General features: G+C 32.6%; 1 long non-coding RNA gene across 1 annotated transcript in view; it reads left to right on the top strand.

Moving 5' to 3' along the window:
• The window catches only part of LOC117105433, a 69360-nt gene that overhangs the window by 27389 nt on the left and 33657 nt on the right, over positions 1–8314 (top strand). The window contains exon 2 of the long non-coding RNA XR_004444909.1: positions 1382–1420. This is a non-coding gene — a long non-coding RNA (uncharacterized LOC117105433). The remainder of the gene's footprint in view (positions 1–1381; positions 1421–8314) is intronic.

Here is an 8314-nt window from a genome sequence, read left to right on the forward strand (position 1 = left end):
TGTGAAATATAATATTTCATAGGAATTATTTCAAATTTGTTAAAAAACTGATTCTGACTGAGATTTTGACACTTAAAAAAACATATCTCAGCCTAACCGAACGACCGCATTGTGCGAGATGCGAAGTACAAAAACTAATCTTATTAGAGAGGGCGCATTTTATTGACTGTATAAAGTATACATAAAAGCGAGAGTATTCCATTGGATGCGATCTACAACCTCTGAATTTGCCTAGTAACGATGAATTCGTGGAGAAAATGGTAATATTTTATGAGAAATAGTCTGTATTTCTCATTTTTTTTTATTCTTTTGCGTAAAACTAAAATTCATGCCAATATTTTTCCATGATTTATAATAATTGGAGTTTTTTTAATTGGAGTCAGTTTTTAGTGAAATTTTGCCGGGAATGGGGCTTTAAGGCAAGACTTTTTTATACCTTGTTTAGCGAACCTGCCACCTGCCAATAATGATGATCTCAAATAAAAATACGATTTTATTTTTGGCCAATAAGTGCACCCAAAATTTCAGAAAAGGTAAAGGTTTTTTTAAAATTTTCATTACACCCACCGCTGCCTTGAAATTTCCAAAATAAGATATGTTGACCTATATTTCTTCCTAATTATATAAATTTAAAGAATTTAACCATCCCAAATAAAAAGATTTTTTTTTATAAGACCAAACACAAAATTATAAATTTATGTACGGTACATTCAATATCCAAAATGTTCCACCTGGTGGTGTAATGACTCGATTTCTATATGAATTTTAAATATCCATGCATATTTTACTGACCAAGCCTGAATAAACCAACAGATTGGATCAATTTTTTACAGCGAAACTCAAAAAAACTAAAGGCTATTTTGGCTATTGGTCCTCAGTCTTACAGCACTATAGATCAGATCAAACCGTGTTGTTTTTGGTGACTACAGTATATTCATTTATTGAGCTACAAGAGTACACTTATCCTTATTAGCATTGCTTTCTCATTCAACAGTCGGTGACTAGTGGCTTAACTGAATGAATTAACACTATCTGGGTCTTGCAGTAGGTGTGGTTCAAGTTTTTGAATCATCGTTAGAAAATATGCTGTCGTTTGCAGAATTTCAATCGAGGGCCTTAGGATGGGATGATGAAAGATAATGTGAAAAAATGATCATGTGGAGTAAAGCGAACTTCGACATCCTTCTATATAGTACATCGTTCTTGGTGTTGGGCTAAGTAGCCTGGCACTTTTCCTCAGGCTCTGTTGAAAAAAAATGATGCGAAAAAATTAACTAGTGAACTCTGACACTCTTTTACACTATCTATCGTTCTACTTCTGTTTATGTTTCATTAATGATCGTTACATTATAAATAAAATTGTATCTTTCTTCCCATATAGAAATCAAACCAAAATCTTCAGACTGCCATTCAGTTTTTAGTAAGTAATTCTTTTTCTTTATTTTATTTTATATTCTTTTCTTATATTTTTTTTTATTCACTTTGTACTTTCCATTGTTTTTCAACAATACTTTAATATTAAAATCATCAAATTAAAAGGATTCTCTGACAAATACCATTTCATCGACTTAATAAAGAAAACTGTATATATCCACAGTGAATAGTCAGATGGATTGCAAAAGTAATTGTAAAAAAATATTGTATTGTAAAACCATTAATTCTATTATGATAAAATTATAAAATTAGTAGTGGTATTTATGCAAAAGACTTGTACTTTTTTTAAGGGCGTGTTATTTACTGGATACAAAGAAATTGGTGCTTTTATTAATCCGAAAGCTAATGTACTCTACGCTAAATCTGGGTCAATTAAAGCAAAGTTGAAAGTTATAAAGTGTCAATATTAAGTACATGTTTAAGCGAAAGTAAACATCTATCTTCTATTGGAGTGGTGTTTTTGGATAGCTTTCAATTTTTCATCAACTCATCATCATACAGTTTTGACTGTAGAATGACTTGCTTATTTATGATACACGAGTTTCTATAGTGAAATTAAGGGAAATAACCTCAAAAATTTAAATATTACAATATTTACTAGTAAAAATATTACATAGTTATATCAATATCCATGGACACAAAGCTTATTGTTAGGGTCTGCAGCAGTATATTGAGAAAAACATTTTTCCCAGTTTTTGTTTAAAAGCTATTGGAATAACTAAAAGATGTTCTTCGTTCATGAGTCTAAAGAAAATTATATTTGAATTGCCTATTTTATAAATTAAGTATTAATTATACATTTCACGAGAAGAAATGTTCCCCCATTAATTGGCAGACAGTAAATAGTAGGCCTACATTTCCTATAGGCCTTGCCATAGACACTTAAATTGGTTGGTAATTAATTTTGAGGATTTTTTGTTTTTGTAAAATGTGTGATTTAGCAATGAACTTGTTTTCATCATTTTATTGGATGTTTGTATTCATCACAGATGTCTTTCAAACCTAATAAAAAAAATATTTGATTGATTATTTTATACGCCAATTGGGACATCATTACTTGATATTTAATGTGATTTTGAAATCATGTCACAATTGTTCCTGTCTGCTGGGTCAAAAAGAAGTGACTTATTCTTTAAAAAAGTGTGATTTAATACTCATAAGTTGTTCTATATTTTCTCTTGGCTAAATGTGTAAATGAATCCAAAAAAAAATTGACATAACCTAGTCTACCATTGGTATTTAGTATTTAGCGCATTAAAATTACCCTTTGCTCTGTTTAGGCCTCATGACTTCTTTGTGCAGTAATTTGTCTATAGTGCATATGAAAATTACTGAAATTTTTTTTATTCTCGTTCAACAACAAACTCACCTCTGATTTACACTTAATTCTATAAAAATTTGTTTAATTACTTTATAGTATGCATTTTGTTTTATGCTAATTGGGTATACAGTAAGTCTATAAAAATGTGTTTAATTATTTTATAGTATACATTTTGTTTTATGCTAATTGGGTATACAGAAAGTCTAATGAGGGTTAAAGGAAAGCAATTATTTTTACTTGGGATAGAAAATCCAGAATTCTGCCTATCATAGGATTGTTATTATAAGCTACAGTATATACCTTACTCAGAAAATCTACCCACTCTGAAATATTAATCATAAATATTCTGTAGGTTGAATCATAATCAATAAAATGTTTGTGCATGTGGGTGCATAGAAAACATACTTATAAAGGAGCATTTCATTTGATAGCATGCAACAATTTCATTTGATAGCATGCAGCAATTAATATAGTGTACAAAATAGTATTTGTTTAATATTTTAATTTAAGTTTTATTGTCGGCATGTCATATTTGTTATAATAAGTTGTTGTTAGCTCTTGGAAAACATACAATGTGGCTTTATTTGTAGTTTCAAAATGTGCTTCCATAAAGTTAATAATTATGAATTCATTTTTTATTCAGTTAAGTTCATGTCATAAACTTGAAGGAAGCAATTGTCCGCTCTCTTAAATGTTTGCTTATGGTATATAAACCGTTGATTGACAGCATTAATCTTATACTAAATTATTATCACTTAAAATGATGCCAGTTTAAATTCTGTATAATAATGTTAAATTATATTGAATTACATTTACATCTGATTATAATTGTATCGATGTTAGAAGTGATAGAGGTTACCTGTTAGAAGTCTGTTAAAAGTAGGTTGGTTATATCATGCTGTGTTATGTTCCCAGTAACATGCGTATTCTAGGTTCTATCGTTTGCCAGCGACCTACATACCAAACTGCTAGATATGTTTTCAGCCTTCAAGTCAAATTGCTATCAAGTTGTTGAAATGACATCAAACATCATGTTTAATAATGTTATCACCTAGAAGAATCATCCATTGAACTGTTAGCTACAATCGCATGTAAAAATTATTTCAAGTACCATTAATAACAGTACAGTTGAACCTCAGATTTATGGCTTCCCAAATTATGACTTTAACGATCGACCTTAGCGTGAAGTCTTTGGCAATTTTTGTCAAATCATATGCAAAGTTTACTCGCATCTCACTCTGATCACAATAAAAAAAAAAGTTTAAAATATTACCATTACAACATATTCTCATAAACATTAATTTAGACCGATTTTAAACCATAAATATCTGAAAAAAGTTAATATGAGGCCCACATCGGGCGATTACACACATTCCATGTCCGTTATTTACTGTAAAGGCTCAAACTGTATCATTCTAAAGTTTTAGTGGTTTCCCGAATTTATAATTATTTTGATTATTAAAGCTAAATCAACTTCCAAGTTGAATTGCCATCCCAAGTAGTTCTGTTTCCTGTTTGCTGCATACACCATCAGTTTTGGTATGTGATTATTTACGACTCTAATTTAGAAGAAGTTCTAGTCCAGATTCCAATAGTTCTGCATCAAAGAGGTACAGTTGACAGAATAACAACATAATAAAGATGAATCATTTCCTATTAATAATAATGGTCGAATTATAGAGCGCATATCATAGAGACCTCTATGTGCTGTTACCATAGTTCTTCGGTTATAAGCCCACCCCTGATATACCCACCCCCTAACTTTATGCCCAACTTTACATACCAGCCTTTCCTTGGGTAAAAGCCAAGGATACTTTAGTGTGAGTAGTTCAGCTGTCTTTCACAAATAACTTTCAGGAAAAAAATCTTTAAAATAGGCATACAATGTTGAAAATAGGGGAGGGGGTAAACATTTGCCTGAGAAACTACAAAATATGACCCTGCCTGGAACCAGATTTGTTGGCAAAATATGAGGTTTGACTTAGTGTTCAATTAAGAAAAAAAGTCTGTCATAAAATTCAGGTGAAAAAACAAACAATATTCTGCCAGCACATTAGGGAAAACCTTAAAAATTAAAATAAAATTGTTTAATTTGCTCATTTTTAAGAACTACAGCACTTACGGCATGTAAAATTTTTTCCTGAAATTTGAAATTTGACTCGGCGCAAGTTGTTGCCAATAAAGAGAAAATATACCGTAAACATGACCACCAAATGCTGTTAGTGATAAAGCACATGTAACATTCAGTGGCCTTTCCATAATATTTCATAGCTTCTACAGACATCATTTATCTACGCACTCGATTTTACCAAATATGTACTGGTGAAATTTAGATGTGTTTACCAACTGTTATCAGTCAAAAACAAGATTCGCATTACCATGACATACATTTTATAAGATAGTTTTGATAATTTTCAAATTATTTTTATTTGAATTTTAGAGTAAATTACTGTTTCATATTTCAGAAATATACTTAATCTAATGTTGGCACTATCTATATTCTTTCACTAACCTACTGACTTCAGTTCATAAATCTAGTTGAAACGTTATGAAGTAATTTCTTAATAGAAACCGATGGTTGCCCGAGGTTTGATATTGTGAACGTTGTTAAGGGTCTAATATACAGATTGTTGCCTTGGGTGGTATATAAAACAACGTTCAAAATGAATATCGGATCAAGAGATAGTGACATTTTTTTTCCCTAACAAAGGATGATAGAGCTATTTATAAAACTTAGGTTGGTAACATCCCATTTTAATACTGCTATTTTTCAATTGTGATATTTTTATTATATTTGGCTATATATTTTATCTGACAATATACTTGAGGATGTTTTTACAGTAAGTATAATTAAAACCTATAAACGTGTCAATTGGATCAAAAGAACAAGATTTTTACAGTATCATTCAATTTTATGACCAGAACACATACAAATCATGTCTATTTTGTGAATACTTTTTCCCCATACTTTCAAGAGTCTTCCTTGCTATCTTTTTTCAAGCAGAGCCTTAAATCACACCTTTTCCTTGAACTTTTTAATCTGTTTTCTGTTAATTTTAACTTTTGTTGTTTACATATTTACCCACCTGAGAGATTCGAAATGCGTGACTACACCAGTTAAGTGGGGCGGGGAGGAGAAGGGCACCAGGGCCCTGGGTTTCTAGGGGCGGTTCCAGTCACATCAACAGTTGGTTGTGACAATGAACGCGCAAGACGGCACGCGACTAAATTCTATTAAGAGCGTGGTTGACCGGCTGGGTTGTTTTGGTCGGGGAAGAGAAATTTAGCCTGCTGAGTAGGTTCTCAAACGAGATAACGAAAGCTCTCTATTGACTCAAGCTACTGCATCACCTTCTTTATACATTTAATAAAACCAGTTTCTTCTAATTTTAAATACATTTTCCCCTGAATTCGTTATCACACATAGACTTGTGCTAAATGCGTGACAAATTTATGATCACGCATGTGTTTCTGCAAAATGCGTGTTTCATCAAAAATCACTTTGAAATGCGGGACCGTCCCGCACGATGCGAGACGGTTGGTAACTATGTGTTTAGGAAAGGCTACTGTACTGTAGGCCAGATGCAAACTCTATTCGAGCACCTGTGAGTCGTGTACCTGCTAACCACTGCTTGTCGGTGGTCTCAAATTGCAGGTGAACAGTGCGGTATTGTTGGTTCCTCTGCGATAGTCTGTTTCAGTTATTTATTTTAGCATGGTTAGTTTAGTTGAGGCTAGACTTTCTTTGTACCTTGTTTAGTGAACCTGCTATCCGCCGATAATGTTGATTACGAATAAAAATACAATTTTATTTTTGGCTACTTAGCATACCGCCGCCACAAATAAATGGAAATTTCTGAAAAAAAATAAGTTTGTCTTTATTTTTATTAAGCTCCCTGCTTCCTTGAAATCCTCCAAAAATAAGATTATGTATATTTCTTCCTAATAAATTTGAAACATTAAACTATCCCATTACTACATTGTTTACATTTACCACTAAAATTTTATTTTTATTTTCTTCTCCTCCTGGATGTTTCTGCTAAAACTATTTGCTAAATAAGAAAACCACCCTTTTTTCCACCCTCTGACGATGTTAAAAAGCAAGTCCAAGAAACAAGGTTTAAAAAAACGTCTCATCTAACCTACTAGAATATATTTTGCTTATTTTGTTTTCTGTACAGCGCATATCGACCATGTATTATGCGCTATCAAGGTTTAAGCTAGCCAGGAGCGTAACAGGGGTCTTGGGTCAGGGGGGTGGGGGAAAAGGTAATAATTTTCCCGGTTAGTAATTTATCATACCCACCCCATCCCCCTCCCCATATAGAAAACAATACGACATACTGTAGGGCTTATCTTATTTATAATATAGGCCACACACGTGTGTTTGAAACTAAATATAAGCATTTTCATCATGGTTTTATTTATTACAAACATATTCTTTCACCATCAATACACATTGAGGTCCTTTTAAGTTAAAACGATCTATCTTAATTTTTTCTTTCTTGAGTTTGGGACTATTATGTGTTTAAATAACTTAAAAGGATAACCCTAAAAAACCCTAGTAAATGCGTGCAAAGCGCGTAAAAAGTTTTTGTGTTTTTAATTCTAATTTCGTCGGAATTGATCAAAACTCCCTAAAATGTGCAATTTATAGAGGAAATTTGCCTACCATAACAAGAAATGCGCGTGATGCGCACGAAATTTGAGGATTTTAGGCACTTTCAGAGGATGAAAAGGGCATTTATCAAGGGGTGGGGAAAGATTTTCCGAAGATGGATATTTTCTCCTTGTCTCCCGGTGTTTTTAATTCTAATTTCGTCGGAATTGATCCAAAATCCCTAAATATGCGATTTTAGAGGAAATTGACCTACTTTGATAAGAAATTTGAGATTTTTAGGCACTTTCAGGGGATGAAAAAAGGGCATTTAGGCGCGATCTACAAATTATCCCCAACGACAGAAACGCGTCTGGGAAAACCATGTATTACAAACGCATCTGGGAAAGCGATCGTCTAATTATCGTGCCTCATGAATATTAATAAGCTAGTCCGAATATGTCCCAGACGCATCTAAACGGGTTTGTGCTGTTGAACGCGTTTGCCATTGTTTCTATTGTTTTGGGCGACAAACGCGTCTGTGTCGTTAGACCAGGCCCCGGTTGAACTACCGTTTTTGTACAATTTAAAATACTGAACAAGTTTTACTTTGAAATTTTTTTTACTTTGACATGAACTAAGTTCAAAGTTTAAAGGCTGCATAGTCCTAATAGTTAAATTAAGTGGTAATGACGATAATGACAGCACATGCATGTAGGCCTAATTGCCATTTGCTCTGTCGGAAAGACCTATCTTCGTTAAATAGCAGCCTACCTGCTAAGAAGTTGACGACGAACGAAAAAACATTTACCAACTCCCTGCACACATATCACATGGGAACACAAATGGACGCCAGAATTCGCCAAACATCATTCAATAAACTAAAGATAAAATAGAACATCTATTTTCTCTATTATTAAACGTAGGCATCAATATATATTATATACAGCAACTAGGCCTAT

This window comes from Anneissia japonica, unplaced genomic scaffold (genome assembly GCF_011630105.1).
Source record: "Anneissia japonica isolate Jap-2015-1 unplaced genomic scaffold, ASM1163010v1 scaffold287850_len318503_cov185, whole genome shotgun sequence".
In the NCBI taxonomy this organism is placed as follows: domain Eukaryota; kingdom Metazoa; phylum Echinodermata; class Crinoidea; order Comatulida; family Comatulidae; genus Anneissia; species Anneissia japonica.